Here is an 8,031-nt window from a genome sequence, read left to right as displayed (position 1 = left end):
ACACTCCCTAATAAACTATCTATTCCACTTCAAATCAAAACAAAAATTATATACCATGCAGTACACTGCATGAAAAGAGCTGTATACGGACAAATCCGGGATGGGAAATCTCTGCTAAACTGTAGGTTTGCCAGATAAATGAGGCAGAGTGTTTGGAAACGTAAAACACAGAAGTAAACTTGTGAAACATCCAGAAACCTTACGTATGTGGATGTATATAGGAGCTGGTGGAAGTTTCCAGGAATCCTTACAGCTGGTTGCTGGTTTGCTAAATACATTTATTATTAATATAATTAGTCTATTTAAGAAACTTAGCATCATTCAAATTAAGTGAAATTCAATGGACACAATTACCATTTTAATGTGTGAAAATGTCGTCTCTGACTTTTCATGTTTAATGTAGTCTAGAGGAATGCAACAAATGTTATTTCAGAATATATATTTCCAACACTTTGAAAACATGGCTCCATCTGCCCTAGGTCAGTATGTTGCGCATGCTAGTAATATAATTTAATTTGTTATTTTGACTGTTGCAAAAATGTTCTCAAATAAACAAAGTCAATAGACATGATTAGCTTTTTAATGTGTAATGTGTTCATGTACATTAGTCAAGAGGAATACAACAAACATTGTTTTAGTATATCAAGAAAAAGGTTTATTGTAAAGGTTGACATTAACAGATATTGACAAAAATGAAAATAGACATTAACAATGACAAAACAATTTTCTAAATCTCTACTACTAAATCTCAACCACAGTGCATAGTGGAATTACAACCGAGACCTTCTCTTTAGTGTGACTTAACTGCACAGTTGATGTACTAAAGTACACATCTGCCTGCAATACGCTCCACAGGGAGAAATGCTGCAGCAGTATCAGTCTGTGTGCCCTGCAAACTCCATACCTCAACAGGACTCCCAAAGAAATGTCTGTCTGGATGAGCATGCAACCATGTAACCTTTGCAACAATATGTTGAAAAGTACATGCTTTAGATTTTAAAGTAACAATCTGAAACCTCTTAATAATCCCAGGGCGGACATCAGCATTTGGATCGAGTACTGGTTGCTCGAAACTTGAATTACCAGCACACCATTTAGCCAAAACACAAGCAGACCTTTCAGTTCTGCAACTATTAACTGACAGAGTTAATCCAAAACTCTTAACTTTAAAACAAGTCTTTGCCAAACGAGCCACCTGTAAGACACCGTTGTAAGGATACAGTCTATTGTACATTAATAACAGATTTTCTCTGTCAGATTCTTCTAGCACAACATCCTGAAATTGAGGCAGTGGCTCAATACTGTCTACATCTTCTAAAAGAAGCGTTGTAGATGAGATCTGGGAATTTTGTTTCAAAACCATTGTGTCAGTGGCTCCATAAAGAGACAAAGTATCAAATTTTTTGCTTGCTAGGATGTTGATGAATTCAGTCCCATATTTACAAGGCAATGGCATATAAAGTTGTTGGTTCTGTTGAAAATGTCTCATGATTTGAACTTCAATGTTTCTATTGTTATTATGATATTGCCCTAACAATCCGTTAAATCTTTCAAAAGAGAAGCACCAGAATGAATAGACAGGTCCATAATCTAAAATGCAGTCTTTCAAATGTAAATGCAGATGCATGTTAGGTGTGCAATTCAGTGGCCCATACAGACCGACAAACTTAGATAGAAATGTCTGCAGAAACTTGTCTGCTACTTCCAGTCTATCTGTGGAGTTAACTCTTGAGCATATGATAATGCATGCTTGTACAAAGTCTGACCACATTTCATAATGTTTGTCATCAATCAATCCCTTTAAGCAAAAAAGAGAATAGATAGTAGTCCAATTTTTCCACTGTTGAGCAGTAAATCCACTAAACCCAGAGGCAATTTTCAGAGGAATCATTCCCACATCATGAGGCACCTTTAAGGAGTCTATTCTTTTTTGTATTTCATCAAGCTTTTGGGTGCTTAAAACACCAAGCTCAGTCCATAACCTGAATATGTGCCTGGCTGTTCCAAGAAGTAGATTATGCATTGGGTCAATGACAACAAATCTTATGGCATTATAATACTTGAGGTGAAAAAGTTCAGACCACCTGGCACCATATTGACCTTCCAGTCTTTTTTGTGCTGCCTTTGTTGTTGCTTTCTCAGTCATTTTTGCATACCGCTTGTGTTCCTCTGAACAGCGTGGGACCCAAGATGAACGGTCAAAGCCAGAGTTGTCCGTTTTACCCCCAAAGGAAGTCTTCTTAAATGTTTTCAGGCATTTGTTACATCCTATAAAACACAAATACAACAATATTAATAATGTATTTTAAAAACAGATGCACTTTTAAAATTGAAACAACAGATGAAAATGGTACAATAACAGAAAACTATCCTTTAAGAGCTGCATGGCCCACAAAGCCACCACACTTGCGTGAAGCTGGAATGTCTGATGAAAGGCAAAGAAGAGCAGCTCTGTAGACTTGACACCCCAAAAATGAAGAATCAAATATGAGAACTCCATCCCACAGCTCACGGAGCTCATCAACCAAAGGGTCAAGATAAGTGTTGATGTTATTCTTCGGTTCTGTGGGCCCTGGTATGACTCCAACTAAAATGATGTTCTCTTCCTTAAAACGCTCCTCTCGTGGCAAATTCAAAATGGCCAGATATATTACCCCTACTGAGTATGGGGAATTCTTGAAGGGTTGATACCAATCAACATTCATCATGAGAGCAAAATTGTTCTGTTCTGCTAAAAATGGCTTTCCATTGACATACTGGAAGTCTTTCCAAATCTGTCCATCATATACATCTGCCATCACGGAGTTAGGAATTTGTCTTTGTCTCCACTTCTCACACTTTTCCAAAAATCCAGGTCTTCTAATCAAGGTTTCTAAAGACTGAATTACTTTCTTGTAACAATAGGTTTGTTTTGGGTACAAACTTTCAATGCCATTGAAACGTGTAACTTTGGTCATTAAGAGAGAACCACATTTCTTTCTCAGGGCAGATGTCTTGTGTGGATGCTTGTAAAATGGAATGTATCCACATGTTTTACCGGTAGCTGATCCATTTCTGGCGATGTGAAAACAATCAGAAAGTGTATATGTTGTCTTACACTTGGGACAGACAGCATATCTGGTGAAGTCGTCTCTGTTAACACTGGTCAGTTTCCTAAGTGAATGTAAAGTCTTTGGAATCATATCAGCAAAACTGCTGAGTACATCCACAGAGAGAATATTACCAATGAGCCACATAAAGTGTCTGAGGCATAGCAGCAATGCAGCAATGGCGTTGTCTGATATGTTGAACACAGCCTGCCAGGTCAAAAGCATGAATGCTAGGAGCTTTACAAGTAACTGTCTAGAGTCATCGCCATTGGACTTATCTGCGTCAGTGTCATCATCATCTGCAAAATCCAAATCTTCATGGTCTTCTGTAAAGATCACTGCTGTGTTGAGGCACGCTTTCGTCATTAAGATGCGATTGTTTTGAAAAAAGCAGGAAGTAAAGCTCTCTCTTAACACTGGAACCCACCGTAATGATAAGTCTGTGTTTTTCATTCGGAGTCGTTTGGTGCGTGATTACAGACAGCCCTCTCACATGTCATCATATTGCTTAGTTCATCTGTCACGTGCGCAGCTCAGACATTCACGTAACCCCGCTGCGCGAATCAAAAGGTTTTTACGGAGGCAGATGAAGGTGAGTGGTCGCGCAGCTGACGTCTTCACCTTTTGAACCGCGCTCAGGCGCGATTGCGCTCACACCACAGCCTTCCGCGCCTGAGCCCAAGTGAACCGTGCTCCGGCCCACCTCTGCAACCCGGCCGTGGCGCGAATAACCAATCCGCGCCCGGGCGCGGAACAGAGCGATCACACTAGTCAAACAAACCAGGCTTTGGGGGTCAAACGCGCCCGAGCGTGGTTTGGTTTGGACAGTGTCAGTGCGCCCTTAATAAAAGACAAAACGAAAAACATTATTTGTATGCACAGAACAAACAATGATGTATATGCAGAGTTGGGTAGTAACTGGTTAAATTTAATTTGGATTATGTAATCAGATTCCAAAAGTCAAGTACTTTTAGTTAAATCAGAGTACAATTACTATTTTATTGTTACAGATTCATTTACATTGATTACATATTACCATCTTATTTTTTTTTTCTAATTCTTACATTTTTTTCATAATATTACAAAAGCTTTTATAAGCCAACTGATGCACAAGGGTGGGCCTTGTGTTTTATATGTGTATTCTACAGTATTAATCTTCACATTATGTATAGCATTACAAATGTCAAAGGATTTAGAGTAATACATACACAAAGTTTTGATATATTCTTCAGTGTTTAAATCAGATTTTATATAGTAGAGTTATTCTCATCATTGATATGCACTTTGTTACTGTGGTGAAATCTGACTAAAATCTTACCTAAATTACAATATAATTGCAGATATGTTTATTTATGTTTCATTTTATGTGACATCAAATAAACATAGGTGAAGTGTAATCTAAATGTAATCAAAAAGTACATACCCTCAGAAACTGTTGGCAAATCAAGCAGTTCTTCTGATGAGTCTGGATTTTCATTTAAATGCATGTCTTCCCCAGGCATGCACAGATTTTCATCTTCTTGACTGCCAAAGTTGTCTGAGGAAAAAAAGAGCATGTGTGTTTACACGCTAATCAACCTAAACATCCAAAGATCACAATACCATTACAATCACAAAACCGTGATAATATGTATCATTATGCATGTCAATGTTCAATGTAAATTAGGCTTTCAAAAAAAAATCATCTGCTAAAGACCCGCACTACATTAAATGATCATGTGTTGATGGACCGTTCATAACAATAACTAAAGCTATTAGGTCAATGGCCATTCAATCTATGGCTGCATTAGCAAATCAAGATAGAAACAGTTTGTCACCTAACGTTATGCTAACAAGATTATAAAAACCACGAAGAATCTAAAATGGTTATATTTTACATTGTCAAATGTTCAAGAACATAACAGCAGATCTTCTACGTTTAAAATAATAAGTTTAATCAAGGCAATATATGTATAACGTTATGCTATAAAAACATGTTAACTACATTCTGAATATAAGTTTCTTATATAGTAGAATTACACTGTATAATAGATAGATAGATAGATAGATAGATAGATAGATAGATAGATAGATAGATAGATAGATAGATAGATAAACATTATTTATTCCTTTTATAAATCATTTTACTGGCTGAAGTAAGTTTTTACTTTATAAAGTAAATCCAATTACTTACCTAAGGGGACATCCCAGATTGGATTTTCCTCTTCTAATGAATCAAGGCTTTCATCACGTGCACAATCTTCTAAATCCATGTTTATTTGCACGTTTGAGTTGTCTGGTGTTGTACCATGTTTGGTCCAAGCTCCACCACGAAAAAAAAAAACATTTTTTTGTGACGATAAAAATTGGCATGGGAAATAAAATCGTTGCAGTGATCACAAAACCGCCGTGCTCTCACTAAATCCACTGACGACCTCAAATGCTCTTCCATGATGACATGCAACATATTAGACAGTATAATTTCCTACAGATATAAATACAAACCACATGGAAGCGGTGGGCGGGGTGTCGCGGAAAGCATCCAATGGGGAAGGTTGTGTTTGTAAAGTATCCACTCATAATAGAGTTTCGGCCATTATGTCGGTGACGTAAGGGAATGCAACCAATGACATTACAGTATCATTCGCGCGAACACAATTTAAATTGTCGGCATTGTGTACGGAAGTCATTTTTGCGACTTGGTGAAACTGACTGTTGTTTACGATGGCGTGTAAAAGAAAGCTGAGTTTTACTACTCCCGTGAGTAATAGGGCTTTGCAACCAGCAGCAAGCCCACTGAGCATAAATGATTTGATGAAACAGCTGATCTCCGGTCAGAACGCTTTGTCTCGTCAGCTTGAGGGTTTGATGGAGAAGCAAGCTGCAAACACGGTTCTTCTCGAAGATGCTATCCAGCGTCTTTGTGCCCTTGAGCGAAAGTTTGACGAGCAAACACTGCAAGAGGAACAAAGACCACGGGAAGAGCCATTACATAAAAGGATAAAGAGGGCGCACAATGTGGGCATTGCGGTAAGTTGAGTTTTATTTTAGCAGACAATATAGTGGTAAAGATATGCATAATAAACCATCTTACCACGGGAGCTCGCTCGCTCGTAGTATTGTGTTTTAATGGTGCATGCACTTTTAAATAACCATAACTTGCTCAATTTTCTACCGGTTTTCAACGGTTTGGTTTGCTATAAACGTTAGAGATGAACATGTGACACTTAGGGTGGGCATTCGTGTCAGTCCCGCCGGACACGCCCGAACATGTTTTCGGGTGCGTTCTCCGGAAGTCGCGTTGGTCGACCTCATACGTCCTCGAGGTTCTCAAATTGAAAATTAAGATTGATTTCTTTTAAGACATACAATCATTGTAGTTTCATTCTCACCTTGAAACGTAACGGTTGCTTTTCTGAAATTGAACCCGAAATATTAAACCTTGATGACGTATGAGGTCGACCAACGCGACTTCCAAAGAAAACATGTTCGGGCGGGACTGGCACGAATGGCCACCCTAATGACACTGTATACTTACAATTACCATGAAACTAGTTAAAGCATCCATAATTATAGCGCGTTAATATCATATGTAAGAAACCAAACCATTTGAAAATTGGTAGATAATTGAGCAAGTTGTGGTTATTTACATGTACACAGACATCCCAAGTCTCCCGGAAGTTCCGGGAGTCTCCCGCATTTTGATAGCGGCTCCCTGATGCCCGCAAATGAGTTAAAATCTCCCGGAATCTAGAGCGAGCAAGAAAGAGTAGCACGCGCACGGCAGAGAGGGAGGGTGAGACCTTGCGTGTGTGTGCTAGTGTGCCTCATTAAGCGCATGTAAGACAGAGAGCATCCTGATTGGCCTGCTCCGGTAAATCAACCAATCAATTGTCAGTGTGGACGGGCTTTTATCTCTTCTCCCGAACTGACATTGAGGTGAGTTCAACAAGTTTAATATCATGTGCATATTTTTCAGGCTGGCTACTAGTTGCCAAGGCTACATGAAAACAACAAACTCCTTAGACCTGTTTAAAGTTGCAATAGAATATATATAAAACAGTTTATATAAATATTATAAGCAGCTTATATAAATAGTAAAAGTAATCTACATATTGTAAAATAATTAACAAATAATTGGGTAACACTTTAAAATAAGGTTCATTAGCTAACATTAGTTTACTACATTAGTTAACACTCTGGGGTCGGCTGCGGCGCGGGCGCCGCAAACTCTTTATTTTTCGATCACTCCCCAAAGAGACTTAGATAACTCTGCTGATTTTTGACATACAGATATGATTTATACATCATTTAAAACGTTAAATTGTCTAGTTTTTTTTGTCCACTCCCAATAAAAACAGCATGTTGTGCTTTTCGCAAAATTAAGAAAATAAACATGATGCGCGTTTTGTTCTCTCTCCCTCAGTGAAGTCCTTTCAGAAACACGTCAGAAAATGAACTCTAACTTAACGAATATTTGTCATATAAACAAAAGATAAATGTCTACATAATGCTTGGAATGTCTGCTTTTGGAAGATGTAAGTGAAATCGAAAACAAATATTGCAATTCGTTGTTAACTGTATTAGAAGAGAGAGATGTACCGTCTTTCTTCTGTTGCTTCATTATCTATAATGAGCCACGCCCCGCTCCATTGAAGAAAAGAGCAGAGATCATCCATATTCATTAGTCAACCCCACAGTCAATGGACATTCCGTCTCTGCAGCCATTCACTGCTGTGTTGAGTTTTAATCCGAGTGCTGGAAACATGACATCTACTTGTTTACTCTTGACTGTAACTAAAGTTATCTCCAGACGCGAGTGTGACTCGATCGACGTCCAAACGCACACACAAACACACAATACCTCATATTTGAAGCGCTTTGTGGTATCATTATAAAAGATGCGATTGCACACATCACATACTTGTTTACTCGCGCCTAAATCTCCAGACAGACGCGAGTG

The sequence above is a fragment of the Paramisgurnus dabryanus genome, chromosome 10, assembly GCF_030506205.2.
Source record: "Paramisgurnus dabryanus chromosome 10, PD_genome_1.1, whole genome shotgun sequence".
Taxonomy (NCBI): domain Eukaryota; kingdom Metazoa; phylum Chordata; class Actinopteri; order Cypriniformes; family Cobitidae; genus Paramisgurnus; species Paramisgurnus dabryanus.
The sequence above is the reverse complement of the archived record's forward strand: the minus strand, read 5'-3'. Positions refer to the sequence as shown.